This window comes from Felis catus, chromosome B4 (assembly GCF_018350175.1).
Source record: "Felis catus isolate Fca126 chromosome B4, F.catus_Fca126_mat1.0, whole genome shotgun sequence".
In the NCBI taxonomy this organism is placed as follows: Eukaryota; Metazoa; Chordata; class Mammalia; order Carnivora; family Felidae; genus Felis; species Felis catus.
Window position 1 is genome coordinate 132,667,404 of NC_058374.1, and position 23,374 is coordinate 132,690,777.

Here is a 23,374-nt window from a genome sequence, read left to right on the forward strand (position 1 = left end):
CCTCTCCAAGCCTCAGTTTCCCCATGCAGAAACAGAGATTATAACGATTTTGCCATACGAGTGTTGCATAGGGAATTGAGAGACTCCACTTGTTCGAGCGCCTTGGGGCGGCGCCTGGACCCTGGCAAACACTCTAAGGAATTGACGTGATTCTGTGGTTTTCTTCTCCTGCTCAAACAGAGCACTGTGGGGGGCAGGGCAGCCCCGGTCCCAGGCTTCCGCGTCCACCCTCTCGGCAAGTCTGCTGAGCCAGTGACCGTCCTGTGGTCGGCGCGTCCATCCAGAAGGCACAGCTGGCCGGCCCAGGGCTGGGGGAACAACTGATGGATGAATGCGTGAGCGCCGGAGCCGATCCGCCCCGTTGCTTGCCAGAGGAGGGGCTCTCAGCCCGGCTTCCTCCCCAGCCTGACCCTCCTCTTCCCCCGTTTTAGCTTCCTGCGTCACCCCCGCCCCCAGGTGGAAGCAACAGGTGGACAGCGGAGAGGAGCACTCAGCCAAGAGACAAATGTGCTGCTTCCCACGGGCTGGCAGCCCAGGGACTGACCACCTGCTCTCCGCTCACCACCAGCCCGAGCAAGGCCTTCCCGCAGACCCACGCTTCCCGGCATTTGATGCCTAAGAGCGCGGGCTGGCGCGAGACCCAGGACACGGAGAGGCCCCTGTGCACGGAGAGCCCTTGCAGCCCAGTGACTGGAGGTGAGCCGCCCCCGGAGGGGGGGAGGGGGGTGTGGAAGCTCCAAGCCCCTCATCTTGGCTTTCAGTGAAGTCACCTGTAGCACCGGCTCTGGCTTTCACAGCAGAATGAACGTTAGATAGGGAAACTGAGGCCCAGAGCAGGACGTGTCTCTTCCAAGGTCACAGAGTGAAACAGAGGCAGACAGAAGTGGAACTCAGGGCTCAGTTCTGTGCTCCTGCAGCCCCAGGGCGGGGCTCCTAATACCTCCTCATCCCCACCGTCGCCCATGCCCTGGAACAGACACTGCTCCAACAACGTACATGAGAGAAAGACGAACACCGTGATTCGTGAGTCGCGATGCGCGCCACGAACAACATGACGCTCCGCGAACGAAGCCGGTCGCCGAGGCCACGTGCTCCGTATGGTTTCATTTATGCGAAACGTCCAGAGGAGAAGACACATCCACTCGGTATGCCTGTAGCTCTGGGGCCTGGGGAAAGGGTAATGAGGAGTGACTGCTGGGGGAATATCGGGTTTCTTTCGGGGACAATCTAAAAGGAGGGGGCGCCAAGGTGGCTCAGCCGGTTCAGAGTCTGACTCTTGATCTCAGTTCCTACCTTGATCCCAGGGCCACGAGTTCAAGCCTCGTGTTGGGCTCCACACTGGGCCAGGAGCCTATTGTAAATAAATGAATGAATGAATGCCAGGCTCTGATGTAGACGGGGGGGGGGGGGGGGGGGGGGGGCTGGGGGGGGAGGACCGCAAGGGTCCCCAAGGTCTGACCCTCCCACCCTTCCTCACTCCAGGCCTCTGTTTGCCATCTGTCAAAAGAGCTCCATCAGTGGTTTGCAAACTGCGTTTCAAGGCACCCCGGGGGCCAAGAAGAGATTTCCACCGCCCTGGAGAAAGGATGCCACTGAGGTTCCCCTGGGAACCCACCCACGTCCTGCCTCCCCTTTAGGCCTGGCCCAACCTACAGGATGCGGCTGCCAAATGTAGGTGAGGAAGAGGAAGGCGTGGGGGGTGGTGAGCAGGAATTCGCATCCTGGGGACCAGGAGATGGAAACTCCAGGTGCCTGTGGACTAGCTTCCGGCTCCAGCCTAGGGAAGAAGACTTAGCCACTGCCTCTTGGGACGCAGCTGCCTGGCTCAGAGCCCGGAGCCCTTCCCAGACGTGGTGCCAGCACTCCCTCTTCCCTTCTGGGAGGGGAGACTCTCTGGAGCCTCCTGCTCGGGGCCCCAGGTCTGCACTAGCCGTGGCTCCGGCCACCGAATCCCAGACGCTTTGGAGGGTGAAGCTGGGCCCCGGGCAGGGTGCTGGGGACCCTGACCCTGGGGAGTTCACAAAGCCCCCATTATGCTTGCCCAAGTCTTAACGCCAGCAGCCCGAGAGCCCCCTGAGGACGAGGCCGATAAGATCAGGCAGGAGCACATTCAAATGGTCACTGCGGCATGGTGGGGCCTGTGGCCAAGCGGAGTACCCTTGCGCCGTCCAAAGGGCTGTGAGCCGCCTCTTGCCAGACTTGAATTTTCCAAAGCCGGGGTTTCACCGTGAACTCTCCAGATTCTGGAAAACTCGGGGGGAGCAAAACGCATCCAGGAGCAGGGTACAGGCAGCCCGCGGGCTACCAGTTAGCAAAATGTCTTGGGGCCCGGATACAATGACCCTCTTCCGGGAAAGGAACCTGGGGCTGGGAGAGAAGCAGCAAGTCGCGAGGCCCCCCACGTGGCACGTGGTGGCGTCCAGACGCAAAGCCGCCGCAGATGCGAGGAAGGACGCTCTCGTCAAGCCCTTCCCTTGCTTTTCCAAATAAATAAATTACACTTCCGCCCGCGGTCTCCTTAAAGAAGCCGTGGGACGCCACACACCTCAGCCGTGGGAAAGGGTGAGGGAGCCCTGTGTGTGTCGATGTGGGTCGCTCTCCAAGGTGCGGACGCGTGCTGAAGGTGTAGAGAAAAAAGGAAATATATATTTGAGTGTTTCTGCCTAGGCCATCTCTGGGACAATCCTCCAGAAACGGACTGAAGAGGTGGGAGGGGGGGGACGTTTCACTCCACACTCTTTGATCTTGATTGTGAGCCTGTTAGCAAGTATATAGGGGTTTTGTTTGTTTTAATTGTCCCTTCTTCCCCCCTTTGTGTCATTCTCTGAGCCTGGGAAAGAGGGGGGATTTGCAGGTGCCTGGGAGCTAGAGAGGGTGCGGGAGGGGAGATGCCCCAGGTGAGGCCTACTGTGTGCCAGACCCCTGGGCGCACGAGCCACTCAGTCCTCACAACAACTTTGCGAGGTGAGGCAGTTATAACCGCGCTTTGCAGATGAGGAAACTGAGTCACGCAACTAGGAAGTAGGGAAGCTGGCTCAGAGCACCAGGGCCAGATCTCAGGGTGTCCTTGCTCCTCCTCCACATCTGCCCCTTTCTCAGCGGAGGATCCAAGCCCGGGGTCTGTCACCACCCGATCCAGGCCCCAGGCCAAAGGCACTTTCTCCATGTTCTTCCCAAGAGCTAGTGGGGCAGTTCCGGGGCCCCCCATCCACACCCTCCCACTCCCATCCATCCAGCTGGGCTCAGAGCAGCTGCTGGCTTACTTCCGGGAATGGCTCAACCCCAGGGCCAAAGACCACCTGGGTTCCAGCTAGAATCATTTCCACCCCTGAACCTCTGGTCCAGCTGGGGGCTGCACAGCCCCCAGTAGAGCCTGTGCCTGGGGATCCCCCGGTAAGTCCTGCCCAAGGTGGGATTTGCAGTAGGCCTCAAGAATTCACGGCGTCCGTCCCCTTACACAGCGCACAGCATCACCAGGAGGAGATTAGTGCCCCGTTGATCCCTCTGATAAGGAAACCAGAGAGGTTAGGCCATTAGCCTAAAGTCACACAGCAAATGAGGACTTTGGGCCAGTCACATCCCAGTGGGGCCTTGGCTTCGTCTGCTGTAGAAGAGGACAGAATGACACCTCCGAGGCTGTGATGGAGAAGCATTGAGGGACCCGATGTGAACACAGGGATGGAGAAGATACTCTTCCCTGCTGAGAGTGAGGGGCTCCCAGGGAGGGAGCTGGCGCTCAGAAGATGCCCCAGCACAGCCTGCGGGTCAGCAAGGACTTCCCCAAGGAGGGGGTGTATGCAAGGCCCTAGGGCAGTGCAGCTAATCCAGGAACCGCCCTTCTGCAGGGTGGGCGTCAGCACTCTGAATGCTAAGGGATATGGCCAGGCCAGGCCAGGGAGCCCACCGGGGGCCTGGGAGAGGGGCTTTCTGGGTGGAAGAGAAGGCGGCGTTCCTCAAGATGGAGAATGAGGTCAGGGCTCGGCCGACGCCAGCAGGTGATTCCTCCTGGCTAGTTCCTGCCCTGCCCAGGGGGGGAGAGCCCACCCCCAGGCCTTCCCTGCCACCAGCCAGTGGTCAGGCCTGCGCTGCCCGATGCCCCCTGTGCTGACTCATGTCCGTCCGGTTGGCCCTGGCTGGAGCGAGGGGGCGGACCCCACTCCATGCTTGACCTTATCAGGCCTTGCTCGAGTCCAGCCGCCTGGACATGGGCAGGGCCTCGGCACCTCCCCACCCCCTCCCTGCCCTGGCTGATCAGGGCCTGCAGGAGCTCATGGGAGCCCGCGGCCGGGACAGGCAAGGAGGACGGTGGCCCAAGAAGGGAGGAGGGCAAGAGCCTGGCCAGGGTGCCCTGTGGGGCTGCCCGGCGGCCCCCTGCCCGCTGGGACAGAGCTGGGCATGGGCTATTTTTAGTTCTCAAATGAGGAATAGTGACATGTAGCAGCTGCTACAAGGAGGCTTTTCACGGCAGCAACCTGCCCCCGGAAGCAACGCACGCGCACGCATGCACAGACGCACCCATGTACGGACACACCCATGCACACGGCGTGCGCGCGCACGCATGCACGGACGCACGCATGCACGGACACACCCATGCACACGGCGTGCACGCACACGCATGCACGGACACACCCACGCACACGGCACTCGTGCAAATACATGAGTGTGTGCAAATGACCATGCGCACCCACAGAGGCGGGTACACAGGTATGCAGCCATGCACTCAACACAGGGACATGCCCACGTTTACCTACAGACACGCACACAAGCATTCACGTGCACACAGATAACGCACACACGCACATCGCACGGGCCTGCCAGAACACTGAAGGCTGTACCCAGGACCCACCCAAGTGCACACCCAGGCTGTATTCAACTGCAGAAGCCCCCCCGCAGCCCCCACAGGTGTGCACGCATACTTTGGACACTTCAACCACTTGCTGGCCCGTCTACTGGTGCCCTCGAGGAGCTCCCAGCCTGGGAGCTATAAACAGGCCGTGACTACACAGCGAGACCCACATTGTGGTGGGAGTGGTAGGGGGCTATAGCTGCACAGAGGGGGCCCCGGTCCCATCTCCTCTGCTTTCTCCTACCCCAGGGGACAGAAACCCACAGAGGGCTTGGGACAGGTTACTCAAGGCTCCCCCTGAGTGAGACCCCAGCACAGATGTCCTTTCCAGGATCCTCTCCCGATGCCTTCCAGTCATCTGATTCCGGGTTTGGGAATATCCAACACTATAAAATCCAAAAGCCTATTTCCATGCTTCTCTCCTTCTCAAGAGTCTACATATTTTTTTTAAGAGAGAGAGAGCAAGTGTGAGTGGGAAGGAGCAGAGAGAAAGGGAAACAGAGGCTCTAAAGCGGGCTCTGCACTGACAGCAGTGAGCCCGACTTCGAGCGGGGGCTCGAACTCACGAACCGTGAGATCATGACCTGAGCTGAAGTCGGATGCTCAACCAACTGAGCTGCCCAGGTGCCCGAATAGTCTACATTTCTAATACATGTTGACTCGATCTGATGAAACCAATCAAACCGTAAACGAGCTTACCTTTTGACCCAGTAACTCTCCTAAGGCAACTTCTATGCTCTAGAACCATCCAGCAGGTGCCAAAGGGACAGGGCAAAGACGTTCGTCGTGGCATTGTGTCTGATGGAGAAAAGCTGGAAACGCCCTCATGTCCGTCAGCGAGGGCTCGTCGAATGAAGGACGGCAGAGTCACACTTGGACTAGTAGAAAGGATGAAGTCAGCTGTAGAGGAAGAATCAGGACCCTCGCCTGATACGCGCGTGGATGGGTGGGTGAGAGCCATTCACGAATGTTCTGCGGAGCGTGAACCCCTTTGAGTTTTCAAAGCACAATCTCGGGGCGCCTGGGTGGCTCAGTCAGTTGAGTGCCTGACTTCGGCCCAGGTCATGATCTCACAGTTTGTGAGTTCGAGCCCCGCGTCGGGCTCTGTGCTGACAGCTTGGAGCCTGGAGCCTGCTTCCGATTCTGTGCCTCATTTTTTTCTCTCTCTGCCCCTCCCCCACTCCTGCTCGGTCTCCCTCCCTCCCTCCCTCTTTCTTTCTCAAAAATAAACATTTAAAAATAATGTTTAAAGCATAATCCCTGTATAAGATTCTGACATGTGTGGAGAGCGGAGAGAAGCTCCAGGGGGACGGACAACAGACAGGGGAGGGCTCTGGGACCCGGGTATGTATCCCGCGGCTGCCGAAACAGATCATCACAAACTGGGTGGCCTAAAACAACAGACAAATATTTATTCTCTTTGTCCTGGAGGCCAGAAGTCTGAAATCAAGGTGTCACCAAGGCCACACTCCCTCCAAAGGCTCCAAGGGATAATCCTTGCCTCTTCCAGCTTCTGGCGGCTCCGGGCGTTGTGACTTGTGGCTGGTCCCCCCCGGTCTCTGCCTCTGTCTCAAGTGACCCCTTTGCCCCTGTGTCTCTATTTTCAACTATTCCTCTCCTTTCTCTTGTAAAGACACTCTTGATGGATTTAGGACCCACCGAGTCCCACTATGATCTTAATTTGAAATCCTTTTTCTAATTACATCTGCAGAAAACTTCATTCCAAACAAGGTCACCTTCTGAGGTTCTGGGTGGACATGAATTGGGGGGGGGGGGGACTCTATTTAACCCTGACAGGGTGGGAAGGCAAATATATCTCTTCCTTTTTTTTTTTTTTTTTAATGTTTATTTGTTTTCAGAGAGAGAGTGCGAGCGGGGGAGGGGCAGAGAGAGAGGAAGACACAGAATCTGAAACAGGCTCCAGGCTCCGAGCTGTCAGCACAGAGCCCGACGCGGGGCTCGAACCCACAAGCCATGAGATCGTGACCTGAGCCAAAGCCGGACGCTCAACCGACGAAGCCACCCGGGCGCCCTGAATATATGCCCTCCTATGATGAGAGTGTGTTTATGGATTTCTGTATTATCTGTGTTGTTTCCTTTTAATTTTCAAAAATTCTAAAACCCCAGATGACCGCAAGTGTTCAGAGACCCCCTGCCTCCCCAGGGTCAGCGTCTCAGGCTGTCTGGGAGGCCAGGCCCCTCAGACATGAGGTAAAAATGGTCACCATGCGCAAGGCTGGAGATTCTCCTACACGGCCTGGCAGACCCGGCTGGAAGTGACCTGGGGTCCTTAGAGCTCTAGATAATGTGCCTTCGCCGGGTCCATGGAGAGAGGGCCTGCTGACATTCACAGCCCAGCACCTCCTGAGGGGGTGGTGAGGTGCACGCCCTGGGGCGTGGTGGGGACAGGGGGAAGGGGGGGCAGTGGGAAGGGGGATCTTCATGGCGCCAATGACCCACTCACCCATTAGAGGTCCCCCCAAGGTCCTGGGCATTCGGTGAGGCCGTATTGTTTTATAGATGGGGAAACTGAGGCTGAGAGAGAAGAAAGGATTTGGCCAAAGTCACTCCCTGAGTTAGGAGTCCTGTGCCCTGTCCTACTGCTTCTCAGCAAGAACCCTGCCCCCAAGTCTCCTCCACACCCACTAGCTGCCCCCAGTGTTTCCACTAGAGAATCCTTCAGCTCAGTTCACCCTGGGAGGCAGGCAGGACAGGCAGGCAGATGAGGGAAACCGAGGCTCGGGCTGGCGAAGGGGTAGAACCCACACTGGTTCAGACGGTCCTCGGAGCCTTGCGGCGAGGACGCAAAGATTCGGGCCGCTCCCGGTGTGCCCTGTGGAATTCAAACAGACCCCATGGAAGCGAGGCTAGGAGGAGGCCCCAGCAGCCCTCCTCGCCCTGTCCGGCCTCTTGGGCTCTGTCATCCTTCCTCTGGCGGCTCTCGCTCTGCCTGTCACCCCGTCCCCTGCCAGCCGCGGGCCGTGCTGTGACCAGGGCTCAGGACAGAGCAGGGTTTGCCCCCGGTGGTGACAGTGCTGCCCCCGTCTGCGTCTGAGTCTCGTGGCCCTCACCCATGTGTCTCTCTGGGCACACTGGTGGCTGGGGAACAGGGCACCGGGGAGAGGGCGCCCTGGTCACCGGCACCAGGTGCACTCAAGCGAGCCCCCGTGGGTCTTGGTAATTAATTAATCATCAGGCCGCTTAACGATTAACAACAGCAGAATGTTGGGGGAAAGACTTAACCCGTGATGGGGGCACAGAGGAGGGGTCCACCGTTTCCCTGGCGGCCCCTGGACCCCGTGACACAGGTGGGGGGTGCGAACCCCCAGCTCCCCCTGCCTCGGCCCCTCCCAGCCTCCCCTGGTCTCTAAGGCGGGGCGGGGGGCGAACTCACAGCGTAGGGCTGGGGGGTGTAAGATGGGGCAAGAAGGTTCCTCCAGAAACGAAAATCCCAGGCTTGGGTCAGATCTCCGTCCACAGGCACTTACCCGGGCAGCGTGACCTGAGGTGAGTGACCCCCCACACTGGGCCTCGGCCTCCCTAACTGAGGGTACTTACCGACAGGTGGCTCAAGGATCCTCTAAGGTCATGTCTGCCAAGTGGATACCATGAGCCCGGCACTCGGTGTCTTCCTCCAAGGACCTGACATCCCCAAGTCTGCATTGTAGCCGCCCCCACCCGCCGCCAACGCGTCAGAGTCACTCTCTTCTGGAAGTTAACAGTCAAGTTCAAGTTTGATTCCAACCCCGGGGAAGGGAAAGTGGCCCTTTCTCCAGGCCCAGGTGGGAAGGTGAGTCAGTTTCCTCACCTGGGCTGATTCACACCTGCGTTGGGGGCAGGGCAGGGAAGAAACAGGGACACTTTCCTCCTTTCACTCTGGGACAGCTACATCCACAGCCCCAAGCTGGCCAGTTCTAGCAGGCCCAAGCTGGAATGGGGGGCTTCGATGCACCCCCCCCCTGGAGGGGGTGATGTTGTCCCTGAGGCCCAGAGAGGGGCAGAGAGGCCCCCTAATTCGCACAGCAGAGGTAATGTCACAGCCTGCTTTCCCCCACCGCCCCCCTGCACTGTTAGGTAACACACGGCCCTGCCCTGCCCACCAGCCCCGCCGCCCACTCTCCTCCCTCCAAAGGTGCCCAAGGGGTCAGCGAGTGAGTTGTGGTGACTCAGGAGTGGGAAAGGCCCATGAAGTCATCCAGTGGCCACCTCGGGAGTTCACGAGGCTGTCTGGACCCTGGGCTCCCCGGCCGGTCGGGGAGTTCCCCGGGGAGGGGCTGTCTGCCGACAGATGGAGGCGGTCCGGCACCCTCCCCGCCCCCCACTCTCCCTGCCCGACCGCAGGCCTTGGCAGAGCGGTCCCCTGGCCCACCCGGCCTCCTTTCCCCACAGCTCTGCCACGGGGAGCAGTGGAGGAGTGCCTCTAACAAGCCACTGGCCCGGGGCCCGGGGCCTGGCCAGAGTGAGTTAGGGAACGGGACTGATCACTTTTATTACTTGGCGGGCCTTCTACCTGAGCATCGTAAGCTTTTAATGCTTCGACTGTCAGAAAAGCTGAAAATCAAGTGTGGCCCAGGACCGAAGGCCCCAGGCACCAGAGTCACAGAGACCTGGGTTCAGAATCTGATACTCTCCGGCCAGAAGGCTTAGAGTCACTCACAGCGCCTCTCCGGGCCTCAGTTTTCTCATCTGTAAGATGGGGATCACGGAAGCCACCTGGCCGCTGGCCCAGTGGCTAGGATAAAATGAGCTCCCGCGGCAGCGCCCTGGCAGGAAGCGATATGAGGGGCTTTCGAAGAAGCAACCTTGCACGAAGGCCGCTCTGAGCTGGACAGCTGAGCTGGGCAGAGACACAGTGGAGTTGCCGGGAGCGTCCCCAGAGCTCCTGAGGGAAAAGCCAGTGAGAGGACAGGCAGGGAGGAAGGCCACACACACAGGAGCTCCAGCATCCCTGGCTGGACCAAGGAGGAGAGCAGGGGAGAAATACCCCTCCTCGCTTGTCCCCCCCCTCCCCTCTTCCGGTGCCTCCCATTGGCTGAACCCCCAAGTGCCGCTGAGAGCGAAGCCCGAAAACCCTCCGGGCGGGGCGGCCGATGGACAGGATGAGAAGGGCAGAGAAAGGACCTGGGGCCAGCAAGGAGAAAATGATGCAAATAATAATGAAAATGCCTTCATCCGGCAAATGCTTACGGAGCATAGCCAAGGCCAGGCTATGTTCTGGGCCAAGGGACCGAGCGGTTGGCGAGACCAGACCAAGTCCCCACCCCGTGGAAGGAGAGTGGGGCAGAGTGAGGGAGGCGATCGGGCCACGAGAGATGTTGTCACCCAAGGAAGTCCCTACGGGGCCACCAGAGACCATTTACACAGATGGGGACGCTGAGGCCTCGACGGAGGCAGGGACCTGCCCAAGGCCACCCGGCAAAGCCAGCGGCTTGGGGAAGCTCCGTGCGCCCGCCCCCATCATTCTTCCAAGACCCGGGAGGTTGCTCAGGCTTGCAGGGACCCAGGAATTCCTAATCTGCCACTGCCTCCCTCGGCCATCCCGGGCTCTGAACCACGTGCGGCAGGGTGGGCGCGAGGCCACGGTGGTGGGGGGGGGGGCGGGGGGCGGGGCAGGCCACGAGGGAAGCGATGCGCTCCCATTCCCAGACAGGCCAGCACATTCCTGCTGGGGTGCCACTGTGCCACCCACACCGCCCCGCCCGGCTCCCCCCTGCACACAGTGCCCATTGTCTGCCCCAGACACTTTGAGGCTGCCGCTGCCCCCGGCCTCCGACACCGCCCCACACCCTCCTATCGCCAGGTGGGGCTCCACGAGCCAGAGCGCCCCGTCCCCGTCCCCAGCCCCAAAGCGCCGCCATGCCAGTTACCTTGGAGCCGAGCAGTGATCAGAGAGGGAAGGCGACCTGCCCCAAGTCACACAGGCCAAACTCCAAATCCCTGGACACCACCCCCACCGTAAGAACTCCTCTTCCGCACCCCTATACCCAGGGAGCCACTGGACATCCCAGCTCGCCCCCCCTGGGCCAGACCCCTGCCCGGGTGTGAATATCCCCATTTTATAGTCCAGGAAGCCAACGCAGGAAGGAAGGAGCCTGCCAAGGCCACCCAGGGAGGAGCAACTGAGATGAGGCCAGGCCGTGAGTCCCAGCCCACGCTCTCCACCTCCTGCAGGGAACAGCCCGGAACAGAGCAGGCCTGGTGGGCGGCACGGGGAGAACACCCAGGGGCAACGCGGCGTCCAAACAAATCCCCGCAGCGAGGGTGTGTTCCTGGCCCACAAAGGCAGGGCCGGCTGTCAAAGTCTGTTCGCTCATCCGGGTACCCAGGCCGAGGTCCGGGGGCGAGGCCACTGGGAGCTGGGATGCAGGGCGAGGACAGCCCTCCGGGAGCTGGGAGCGTGTTCCAGAGAGACCCGCAGACGCAGATGGGGTAGATAAGGGCTCTGATGGCAAAACAAAAAAACAAAAACAAACAAAACAACCCAGGGCTACGCTATCCCGAAAGAGCAACCCCTCAGCGTGTCAACTTTCGATACCGACCCCTAAAACGACAGCTTCCAAACCCCATTTTCTGGTTTCTGTTTCTCATGAGTGCTCACAGCGACCTCTTCTAACCCACAACAGTACATATCCATATGTGTGTCCTGATTTCTCTCCTGAGAGCATTGGGACATGCCATCCCTCCCTGGGACCCCGGGCAAGAGCCTCGTGGCTCCTTCCCTCGCTTGCCCCCGGGGCTCACCTCCCCGGCCTTATCCTTTTACTTCCTTTCCTACCTCTTCCTGCCCTCCGATCTACAACATATTTGCCTGTTCCTCTTGCTTACCGGCTGCCCCCCACGCCGCCCCTGTAGACTGGAATGCGCATGGCCGTTGGGATCTTTGTCCCCCGCCGCGGAAAGTAGACGAATCAAGACTGATGATTAGATTTTTTGAGATCTCAACATACCCGTAAGATTGGCTCCCAGATGGAGACCCAGATCATTTCTGGACCCAGAAGCTCCCTTCTTCTCCTTCGGGCCGGTACCCACCCACCCCACCTCCAAGGGGAACCACCCTCCTGTTCCACCCCTTCTTGACCCTCGCGTATACGGAGTCACAACACAAGCTCCTTTGCGAGACGTGGGTAGACTTTTGCTCCCGACGCGAGATTCGTCCGTGTCGCTGTGGGCCGGACGTGGGTGAACAGTGGTGCCATTTCCAGGCTGGAGAGGCCAGGGAGGAGCAGTTAGGGGGGATCCAGTGTTCTCTTTGGGGCCATGGAAGAGGCAGCCGGCACAGGACTGAGGTGGTCACGAAAGGCAACATCAGCTTGTTGGTGCCACTAAAGCTGGAGGGTAGGGGGATGTTTGAATTGCCCGTGTTACGGACGGAATCATCTCTCACTGCCTCAGAGTCAGGGCCACCTTGCGCTGGGTCAGGCCTCCCACCTGCTCTCCACTGGGGGGCCCCTGGAGGACCCTGTTTGGAAACTGACCCGTATTTCAGGAGAGGAGTTGAGGCCCAGCACGAGAGAGTAACGTGTCCAAGGTCACACAGATGGTTAGGCTTGAGCCACAAAGCCTTCCTCTGCCGAGGAGGCCCCTGCCCGGCCCTCCGCCTGGACCAGATTGGCCTGGAGAGACCCGACTCAATCCGAATGAGGGTCTAGACCATGGTGAGGGTCCAGGTTGGCTGGGCTGGGGGCGGGGTGAGCAGAGCGCCAGGGTGATCCGTGAAGCCTCCCCGTGGGAAGCAGATCTGGCAACAGGCCAGACGAGCCCGGGGCAGGGTAACCCCCACCTGAAGTCACCGTCTCCCCAGCAGTGACATCACTGCTCTGGGCTGCACAGCTGGAGGACCAGGCAAGCTGAAGCGGGGCCAGGTAGGCAGCTGGAAGTGCGTCACCCACCCTGGGGCAACCCCCATCAGCGGCCAAAGCCCCCTGGCAGATGGCAGGCCCCCGTGTGCCTTGAAAACTAGAGTGAGAGGCCGTTGGGGTGGGGAAGGTGCCCATTACCGCTGGTCCCAGTGCCGCGTTTTGCAAGGGAAACTGAGGCCCAGAGAGGGCAGCACCTCGCCCAAGGTTACGCAGCAAGTGAAGAACAAATCCTGGGAGGAACCCAGCACGGCGCTCCGGCCTCTGACTGTGCTCCCTGGGACGCTGTGCCCAGCCAAGGGCCATGGTCCCGGGTACCCGGTTGGATGAGGGCCGGAGGGGAGGCCCGAGCAGTGGAAGAGGGCTATGCTCGGGAGAGACACCCAGAGCCTGCAAGGCTGGGTGGCCCATGCTCCCAGGGGCTCACAGGAGCCCAACGCAGATGGCCTCTGTGTTTATCAGCTGTCCTTGCACGGAATGGAAGCCCCGTGTGGGTGGTATTTGTCTCTGCCCCGCTCGTGGCTGTGTCCCCCGCACCTCACGGGATGCCTGGCACCTAGTAGGTGCTCAGGAAACATCTGAACCAGTGAACAAATCTATATAAGGGCAGAGGACGACTTAACAACTGCCGTCATTGGCGCACATGATGGGACTACAGGCAAGGTCGGAGGACGTGGTCACAACTCACCTACATCCCGCCTCTCCGCCCCCCTGCCTGTCCCACCTTGGGTGTCTGTAGGCCGGGACTGCCTCCCAGCCCCCCACTCAGTCCTGACTTCCAGTATGTTCCCTGCCCCTTCCCACAGCTCCTCCTTCCCCAGGGGCTTGTTGGGAGCAAGCGGGAGGAATTCCTGGCCCCTAGTCAGGGGAGGCGCCCCGGCAGGCGGGAGGCAGTGCGCACACGCCAGGGACGGCTCCGAATTCCAGCTCCCACGAGCCTGCTGGGAGCGTGCCAAAGCGGGGCCGGGGAGGGGTGGGGAGCCCCTTCCCAGAAGCCAGGAGGGCACAGGGGAGCCCGGGGAAGGGCTGGGAGTGGAGGGTGAGGAAGTGGACCGTCAGAGTGGACACAGGCGGTCGGGGCCCCGAGGGCAGATAGCTCACCTCCTCCAGTGTCCAGATGGGAAGACTGAGGCCCCCTGGTGTCAGGCTCTGAGATCCTGACTCTTCGCAGCCCAAAGATCTGGGACTGACGGCCGTTGTTGGGGCGCAAGCTGGGGGTGGGGGTGGGGGTGGGGGGGTCAGTCTGTGACCAGACACCATACATCCAGGGAAGAAGAGGGGTGTCTGAGGGGCTGGTTAACATGAGACCGGCAGGGAGAGGTGGGGGGTATCTTAGGCTGTCCCTGACCTTGGTGGGACCCGGAAAGCCCCGCCCTCCCTAGCTGCGTCCCTGAGGGGCTGCCCTAGGTGGGCTCGGCACTCTCGGCACCTGTGAGGTCAGTGGGTGACAGGAGGAGGGCCCAGGGAGGGAAGGAGGTGGCTGAGCTTGTGGAAGGCCGTCAGCCTGACCTCCCCTGGGTCCCCCTCCCGTCCCATCCCCTCCCGGGCCTGGGTCAAGGCCAGGTGCCATGAGCTCAGGCAGCGGCCCCTGCCCAGCTGTCAGCACCGGAGCTGCCGCCAACGCCCACATGGGTGCACCTGGCCCGCCACTGTGCCACCCGTCACCACCCCCCTGCCCAGTCCCTCCTCCCATCCACCCCCACCCCCGCCCGTGGCACCCTCGACCCACAGCGCCGTGTTGGGACTGCAGACACCTGGATCCAGACTTCCAGAAGCACAAAACCTTTGAACTAGAACATTCTAGCACCACAGGTTCTCACAACCAGAGAAGTCCAGGGCCATCGAGTAGTGGAACATTTTCCATTCCAGGCCCAAGGCTCTGAAAGCCAAATCATTTCAGGCCCAAGACTCTTATAACCCAATAATTTCAGAAATGCAGCATCTTGCAACCGAAGATCAGAACCGCGGAAATGGATTTACGGAATGCTGGGAGCAAGGGTCCTCTGTAGCCGAAAATTCCCGAGTAAAAATCCCATTGCCCCAGAGGTCACGAGCCCGTGTTCTTCCTACCACCCGGACTGAGCAGACATCCAGGAGCAGAACGAGCCAGGCCTTGGTGGGGGTCATTCCGCACGGCCCCCGCCTTGGGCCCGTGTCTCTGGGCGAATGGCCAAAGTGGGAAAGGAGAAGGGAAGAGAGAAGGTGCTTCTGAGCAAACAGAAGAGGCTGAGGGCCTCTCCTCGGGGCCCTGGGCAGGTACCTTTGCCAAGAGAGAAGGAGAGGAGAAAGAAAGTCGTTGGTGCCACAAGTTTGGGCGGCGGGTATGTGGTCATGGGGGGGTGGGGGTGGGGGACGGTGGTGGTGGTGGTGACAGGATCTACCCCCTCCCCGGCTGCAGGAGCTTAGAATTTTCTCCTGGCAGGAAGGGCCCACCCTCCTAGGAATGGAAAACAATCCCTGGCATCTGGCCCCTGAGGCGTGCAAGGTCTTTGACAATCAAGCATTATAATCTTCCCTGCCTCGGCCAGCGCAGAGGGGAAACCGAGGCAGGTGGGGTCTCCGTCTAAATCAAGAACCTGAATCGCCCCCCTCCCCGCCCCCGGCGGATTCCAGGGGTCCTCATCTCTGATGGAGGAATGTCAGAGCCCAGAGAGCCACAGGGGAGGGGCCTGGGTCAGCGCTGGGAGGGCAGATGGGAGCGGAGACCAGAGAGGGAAGTGGTTTGCCCAAAGTCACCCAGGACGCTGCAGCATACTTTCTTATTGCCTCCACAAAGGCTCACTTCCAGGGCCTCCTCCTCCAGGAAGGCTTTATAGATCGCGCTCCCCTCGGCCCCTTTGCCCCTTAGGACGTTACCATTTCACACAGAGCAGTGTGCCCTCACTGCTGTGTTCTTACAGGTTTTGTTTTCTGAGTATTTTTGCGAGAAAGTGTCTCATCTTTCCAGCCTATGCTATGGTGGTATCCCTCTATCGGCCTGGAACCAGAAGCCTTGGGTTGAAGCTTCCACGCCCCTGCTCAGACACCTGCCGTGGCTCCCCCATGCCCGGACACGTGCAGGCAGGCACTTCAGGGACGGGGGTCCTTGGTCCTACTGGACATAGGTCTCGCCGAGTTCCTGGCAGGCACCGCCAGGCCGTCTGGCTCCCTCCCTGCCCTGCTCCGGGCAGCCCGTGGCCCTCCTCCCTCCTCCCCTGGACAAAGCAGCCTCATCCCCCAGGCCTCCGCTGAGACCACCTGCCGGGTGCAGGTGCCTCCTGGGGCAGCCTTGGACTTTTCCTCTGCGGCCCTCACTTCTCGGCCGATGGTGGCCTCCACCCGGGGGCCTGCTCCCCGCGGCTGGCCTGGGTCTCACGGGCCGGATCTGAGACCAGTTCCAAGGTCCCCACGGCTGGCCTCAGCCCCTCACGTGCTCTTGCCCTTCAAGTCCTGCAACAATAAGGAGGTGGGGTTTTGTCCGATCCTCCCCACTTTGCAGATTCCGAAACTGCGACACAGTGTGACTACATTGCTTCCTCGAGGTCACACGGTTCATCAGTTGGCAGAGCTGGGACCGGGGACCCTGAAAGTCGGGCTCCAGAGGCCACACGCTCTTCCGGCAGGTCACACCACCCAGGGAGGGGGAGGACAGAGCACTGAGCGCCACAGGGCCCTGCCAGGGAGTCTTGGGGAGCCAGGACCAGGGACTGCTGAGCCCGATGCCTCCTCGCTCAAGCCCCCGAGGCCCTGAGGGGGCAAGTCCCCCATTTCAGGACTCTCACGGACACAGTGCACAGACACACACACACACACACAGCAGCACACGCACGGCGCACGCATGCACGCTCGTATGCACACGCACACATGCACCGAGGCACATGCACGCCCCTGGAACTAGCTGCAGGAAGCCCTCAGCTGCCCAAGCCTTTTTCACTTCAGCGTTTCCTAAATTTGCCTTGAGGAAGTTGTGGCCGCCCCGGAGCTCTCCCCTCTCCCTCACGCGCTCCAGACCACATCCCTTCCCTCCCCGGCGCCTCTGGGACCTGGAGAACAGGGCCGCAAACAAGGGAACAGGGAGAAACCGTCAAGATGATGAGGAAGGCCGTTGCACACGAGGTGGCAAGTGAGAGCGCCCTGGAGAAGAGAAGGGGTGGGCACAGTGGGGCGTCAGGAAAGCAGGTGGGGAGCGGGTTGCCGATATCACTAGGGGGTCAGGTCAGGAGGGGCCTCGCTGTGGAAGGGGCATCTCCGAAGGCTTCTAGAGGAGGAGCATTCCAGGCTGAGGGGAGAGCCAGTGCAAAGGCCCTGAGGCAGCAGCACACCTGCCAGGAGAGAGGAACGGAGAGGCCCAGAGGAGTGCAGGGAGTGAAGGACGTGGGGTCAGGGACCGGGCACCTTGGTGACTTGGGCTGGTGCTCTGCACTCGATGGGAGCTGTGCAGGGTTCGTAAATACGGTCACGTGGCACAGCCAGCGCCCCATCCACGGCACAGAACACTTCTTGTAAAATGGAGACTCTGCACCGAAGGCTGCAGTTGAACTTGGGCTTTAACGGGATTATTCTGGCTGCTGAGTGGAGAATAGGTATGAGCCTCCAGAAGGGAAGCAGGGAAGCCAGACAGAGGGCAAGAGAGGGTGGGGCGCCGTCCCAGAGGCAGGACCCCCGGCTTCCACCGAGTCCGGGCCACCCTGACCGTCCGGGTGACCCAGAGAAGACCCGTCCACTCATTCTTAAATTCGTGTGTTTATTCGTGCCTTCGGTCAACTAGGTATTCAAGAGATATTTGTTGTGTTGAACACCTCCAAGCGCTCAGCACTTGGGGACGCAGAGGGCACAAGAAGAACAGAACAGACACAGAGGCAGCCCCTGACGCAAGGAGGTGGCCATGGGGCTGGGAAGTTGGACACGGAGCCCAAAGCAGCAGGAATACTAATGCTGAGGGAGAAACTGAGGCAGCAGGAAGAGCTGACATTAGAGCACTCTGATATGGGGGGGAGATGGGGGCTGGGGGGCAGGGGTTGTCTGGGGAGGCTTCCAGGAGGAGGTGACACTGGAGCCCGGAGGGCAAGGTGGCGTTGCCCTCTGCAGAAAATAGGGAAAGGATTCTCCGCAGGGAACAGCCTACACAGAAACCCTCTGCTTCTACGAAAGGCTTCCTTCCTGTTCCCTCCTCCAGGTAAAGGGGCCCAGGGGGGCCTGGGGGTCAAGCCCAAGTTCCTCTTCTGTGTCCTGTAGATGCGAGGAGTCGATGAGCCGATGCACGGCGAGTGCCACGCGTGGTGCCTGGCACACAGTGTGCACGGGCCAACTCCCCACCCCCACCCTCCCCATCCTGGTCTGGAGAACCGGGGCTCCCTGCGGTGAGGTACAGAGGAGGGTCTCAGGGAAGACCTCCCCCAACCCACCTCCAAGTCCCTCCCCAACCTGCTTCCTGCCGTGCCTCAAATGTCTCTATTAACCAGCTCATTCCTTTGAATTGCGCTTTCCCACCCTTCTCGAACCATCCATTCCATTCAGGTGAGCCGTGAGCCGGGCATGACTCGGCCTTCACGGCTCGGCTCAAGCCTCCCTCTTGCAGCAAGGCTTCCCTGATTGCTGCAGCCCATGGAGTCTCCCTCCTCGCTCTGCACTGGCCTCCGGCTCTCAGAGGCCCAGCCCCGGAGCTGAAAGGGCGCACTTCCGCTTAGCGCCTCTCAGGCCCCTGGGCCTTTGGATTGCTTCCAGGTTTCTGCTATCGATCAGGATTTGAAAGACGAAAGCGAAGCTGTGAACTCCCGAAATTCAGAGCCTCATGCAGACCAGCTCACGCCGAGAGCCAACCCAAACAGCTGTGGGCTGCTTTGGCCCTTGGGCTGGCAATTGCCACTCCTGGCCTGGTGGGGCTCGGGTGGGGGACGAGGACAAGGACGAGGCAGGGCCACTTGCTGGCTGTGGGAGCCTGGCGGGGTCCGCTGCCCTCTCTGAGCCCTGGTTTGACTGTCTGGGAAATGGAAGTGATTCTGCCTTTTCCACGGGCCCGTCCGCCCATTCAGTGTTTACTGATGGGGAGTGGGGGCCAGACGGAGAGCGAGGACTCGGTGACAGCAGCCGCCCGCCGGGGCACATCCTCCACCCGGATCTTCTCTGTGGCCCTCCCAGGGCTGTCACAGCGCTGGGGAGAAACAGCCGGTCTCCGGCCCCGGCCAGCTCTCTCCCACGTACCGCGCGGGGCCACCGCGGCACAGCCGGGAGGCCTGGGCCAGACGACGCTGGTGGCCCCACATGGCCACATGGTCAAGACACAGCAGCCCGTGAGGACCTGCTGGGCAGACTGGGGCCAAATGAGGGGGAGGAGTCTTGGATGCCACCCCAAGGTGCCCGACACAAGGCGCTTAATAAATGTTTTCGACGTCTGAATAAGTGGACATGGGCAACGCAGAGCCACGGAAAGCTTTGGAGCGGGGGAGGGCCTGCCCTTGCGTAAATGTCAATGCACAGTGACTTAGATGGTGCTGGTCCCGGGGAGGCAGGGCAAAGTGGCAGGCACAGTGCCAGCTCGCTGTGCTTGTCATACCGGAGCCCCCCGTCCACCCCCGCTCTGTGCCCCAGGGCGCTGACCTCTGCGGCCACCTCTGGGGACGACCTCAGCCAGTCGGGTTCAGCCAGCAGGTGGCCAGCAGGGGGGCCGTGGCGTGTCCGCGAACGCTTCACCACCGGCCCTCTGGAAGAAAGGCCCCGATGTGTAGCATTTGTGGATTTCCCCAGACGTGAATCCTTCCGGGCGGGTGGAGACAGACTCCCAGATAAATGAGTGACGCCGCGTGTCCCGGTGAGCCTCGGTGTTGTCGTGCCAGTGTGGTCACGGTCCCCCGCCGTCGTGGAGATGTGTGGCTGTGTCGGTGTGGAGGGGTGTCCGTGGTTCAAACGGGGGTGACGATAGACCTCCCGTCGAGGGGAGGTTTTTGAGCGGCACGGGGCACATCCCTGACCGGCCCGGCGCCGGTGCCTGGGGAGTCTTCAGACGGTGACCGTGGCCTGGGTCCCTGTGTTGTGCCCCAGGCTCTGAGGAAGGGCCTGCCACGGGAAGGGTGGTGCGTGCTGGGAGCCATCGGGGACGAGGTGGTGGCCAGCGAGGATGGGGAAGTGGCAAGCGGGCTATCTTTAGCATCTCCTCTCAGAGCCCTTTTCCTCTGCCTGCTGCGGGGGCTCAGGAGGCAGCGAGCGGGGACGGCCACTTCTCCATAGTCCTATGAAGCCTGGTAGCCTGGAGGCCAGCCGTGGGGCCAGGACCCCACCTGTCTGCAGCGGCCCTGTGGGCAGCATTCCCCCCCCTCCTGCCACGCCCCGCGCCCATCTGTCCCGGCCCGTGGTGTGAGTCTGTGAGGGGCAGGGGCAGAGGGACGTTGGTGCTATGGGCGCTGCTGGGAAACACTGTCCCTCCCCTTCCTCACCAACAGCCCCCAGGCACCTACATGGTGAGGGCAGCGCAGTGCAGGGGTTAACGCTTACCTTCTGGAGCCTGGATTTGAATCCCTGCTCAGCACTCCAGAGAGTCCCACACGAGGGGCCGCTAGGCAGTTTGCGTTTTCTCATTGCGAAAACAGGGGTGGTAACAGGGGCGCCAGCTCCCGGACCCACGGGGCTGTCGTGACCGCTCAGGGAGACAGCAGAGGAGATGCCCCCCAGAGCATAGTCCAGCGCTGTGACCTCCGAGGACTCTCTTGAGTCTCTCTGGGACCCCCATTTTCCCATCTGTCAAATGGGACTAATGGTTGTAAGGGTCAGAGTAACTCCAAAAGGGTCTAGCACAAGCCTTAGCACACAGTAGGTGCTCCACAAATGAGTACTGTACTCCTCCTTCTCCTTCTAAGCCACGCTGCTTTTGCAGGCCCCTCGGAGCAGAGGGTCGGGGCGAAGAGATGCCAGGCCTCAAATCCCAGCCCTCCCAGTTATCCGCCGTGGAGAGGCTCTCTCTGAGCCTCAGTTTCTCCTCTGCAAAATGGGGTAGTAACAGAAGCTGGGTCAAGTGGTGCTCCTGGAGACTGAGTCTATACGCGGAAAGTACTGAGCACAGTGCCTGAGAGGAGGTGAGGTATTCAGGCTATTACCACCTGCCCACCAGGCAGTGCCCCCTGGAGGCAAAGCCAGCGTGAGCGCGGCTCCTCGCGAGCCAGGGGCTGCTGGGCCTGGACCCCGGGCAGCGCTGTGCGGGCGGGTCGAGGGGACCGACGGATGAGCTATGGTAAGGATTCTGCATTGTAACAGTTCTGATCTGCTACGAGGCCCTGGAAGGTTTCTGGAGGCCGCCTCCCTCGCTGTCACTTTCCGGCCTCCCCCGGAGTTTGAGTCGGGGCCCTTTACTCCCGGCAGTCCAGCCCCAGCCCGGGCTTCTGAGCCTGCTGCTGAAAGGGCAGGGGAGAGCCACCTGGTTTCCTGGGAGCAGGCTGGGAGTCTGGCCCCGGGGAGGGGACGTGCGTGATGCTGGAGAGGTTGGCGAGCCTCGAGTACCAGCCTATGCGGCGCGACACCGCACAGAGGGCGGGCGGGGACTCGGGAGCCTCAGACAAGTAGCCGCGCGCTGAGAGCAGATGGGGGGAGGGCGAGGCACAGGGCTGGGGCCCCCGGGGTCGGGAGGGCCAGCGGGCCAGGCAGTGCAGCAGCCCTTGCTGGCAAGGCCGTCCGTGAGGATCTGGGGAGGAGGCGGAGTACTTTGGGGGTGAGCCCAGGAGGTGCAGCCAACGACTCACCCCTCCACCCCCCAAGGCCATCCCCAGGTGAGCTCAGCGAAGTCACTAGCTCTGTCGTGCCTTTTAAGGCAATGGTGGCTCCGGCCACCTCCCTGTTCCCACTTGCTCAGAAATTCCCAGCAGGTATTTTTTTTTTTTTTTTTTTTTTCTTTCCAGGAGGAATGGAATGAGACTCCTTGTTCTGTCACCACAGGATTCCAGCGAGGCCTGTCTGAGGGTTCTGGTGACAGGAAGCGCACAGCGACAGGCACTCAGGAGCACCCTCAGTGGCATGCAGGCAGACTGCGGGAGACAAAGACAGCTGTCCCACCCACCACAGGCTCACACAAGTGCCAGGAGACCAGTGCTGGGGCACCCGACAGGCAAGCACGGGCGAGTCCCCGGACGCAGGGAACGTTTACTGAGCACCTACTATATGCCAGGCCCTGGCCAGGTAGGCAGCGGGGATCCAGTCCCACCTTCACAGACCTGCCTCCCTCCGGAGTTCAGATTTGAGCATGGAAGGCTCGCGCACCTCAGGGACTTTGCACCTGCTGTGCTGTTGGGGGTGTTCTGTCCGTGGAGCTCGCTAAGGCTGGATCCTTCGCGCCCTGTCTCAGAGCGTCCTCCCCACACCCGCGTAGCCCAGTGGCCTGTTTTGTTCACTCCTAAAACCGTCTTGTTTACTTGTGTCTACGGTCTGCGCACCCACCAGATCAGCTTGAGCAGGGACTTTCAGTTCCCCACTGCTCCCCCAGCGCCTGGAGGTTCTCTGGATTGGAGTGAAGCTGACCCCACACGTGTGGCCGGCCCTTCCTGCTGCCCCCTGCCCCAGAGACCCTTATTATTCACCCTAAAAGCCCCAGCTTGTTCCGTGCACCCACTGGGACACTCTTTGCCATTTGGTCCCACTAACAACCACTGAGATCGTGAGTCACCAGCAGATGAGGTGGGGGCTTGGAACTGCTCTGGGATGTGCTCAAGGTCACTCACTGGCCAGGGCCAGGACAGGAACAAAGAGAATGGGGACATGAGGGTATGGTCAACAGCCAAGGGCTCACTCAGCCCGTCGAGTAAGCCTGCCCCCGCAAAGGGCTTTCTGTGCCTGTGTCATGTGTTTGGGGACACAGAAGGGTAAGGCGACAGTATGTCACCTGGAGATGTATGCAAGGTGCTGGATGCTTGTGCGCATGTCCTCGGGCTAGGAGCACACAGGATACTTTTCTGCCCTTAGATGCTGAGCCTTTGTTCTCTAGACCCACATCCGGCCATCCTGGCCATTCCGAGCGGGCAGAGCCCTGGGGACAGGGGAACAAGGCCCAGCCAGGACATCTCAGACCAGCGAAACCTTCCCTACCTGGGCTGGGTGGGCAGCCGGGGCCCAGGGCTGGCCTAAGGGTGGTGGGGAGGCCCGAAGGCTACAAGGCCAAGGGAAAGAGGGGGTGGGTGGTCCTGCCCAGCTCACCATCCTCTCCAGAACCTGACTGGGTTGGGAGATTGACTCTGCCCGAGGGGACTAGGGGCTTTGGACCAGGTCCTCACCCTTTCCGGCCGTGGGCTTGACTCCCAAGACTGGGGCACCCTGGTCAGGAAGCCCTGGTAGGGAGAGGACACAGTCTTGGGACGAGCCCTGGGGCCCTCCTGCAGGGCCTCAAGGGGCCGGTCCAGCAGGGTGCTGCCCACTCCCCCCCCTGGCGGTTCTGGCCAGAAGTGCAGCTCCAGAACCAGGATCCTGAGGACCCATGGCGGGCGGTGCTGCGGCAGCTGTCTTCTCCCATCAGCCAGCGGCTTCGAGGCCATGCCCCTGGGGTTCACAACGGGCTCCAGAGCTGCCAGGCAGAGGACATGATGGGAGGGCCCTGTGCTTAGAGCTCTTCTCGGCCTCATCCACTCATGCGGGCATCATGCTAACCGAGAGCCAGAGGGACAACTTGGGCCCCCTCTAATTTACCTGGCCCTGGACACACCCCTGGACTGCCAGCTGTGCT

General features: G+C 60.9%; 3 long non-coding RNA genes across 6 annotated transcripts; 2 read left to right on the plus strand and 1 right to left on the minus strand.

Annotated features, from left to right (window-relative positions):
• The first annotated feature begins 218 nt into the window (after positions 1-218).
• LOC102900613 lies at positions 219-2,505 on the plus strand. Its single transcript, XR_440818.5, has 3 exons — positions 219-696; positions 977-1,145; positions 1,483-2,505. It is a non-coding gene; the product is annotated as an uncharacterized LOC102900613 (long non-coding RNA).
• Positions 2,506-2,509: 4 nt separating this feature from the next.
• On the minus strand, positions 2,510-9,831 carry LOC109501805. Of its 4 annotated transcripts, none has more exons than XR_006601134.1 (4): positions 8,405-9,831; positions 7,311-7,679; positions 5,546-5,724; positions 2,510-2,617 (listed from the first exon to the last, which is right to left on the minus strand). It is a non-coding gene; the product is annotated as an uncharacterized LOC109501805 (long non-coding RNA). The 4 variants fall into 4 exon arrangements; XR_006601135.1 differs by having other exon boundaries at positions 2,607-5,724; positions 8,405-8,554; positions 8,655-9,831; XR_006601133.1 differs by having other exon boundaries at positions 2,607-5,724; positions 7,311-7,381; positions 7,540-7,679; positions 8,405-8,956.
• Positions 9,832-10,540: 709 nt separating this feature from the next.
• LOC123386847 lies at positions 10,541-11,412 on the plus strand. Its single transcript, XR_006601291.1, has 2 exons — positions 10,541-10,801; positions 10,909-11,412. It is a non-coding gene; the product is annotated as an uncharacterized LOC123386847 (long non-coding RNA).
• Positions 11,413-23,374: the final 11,962 nt, after the last annotated feature.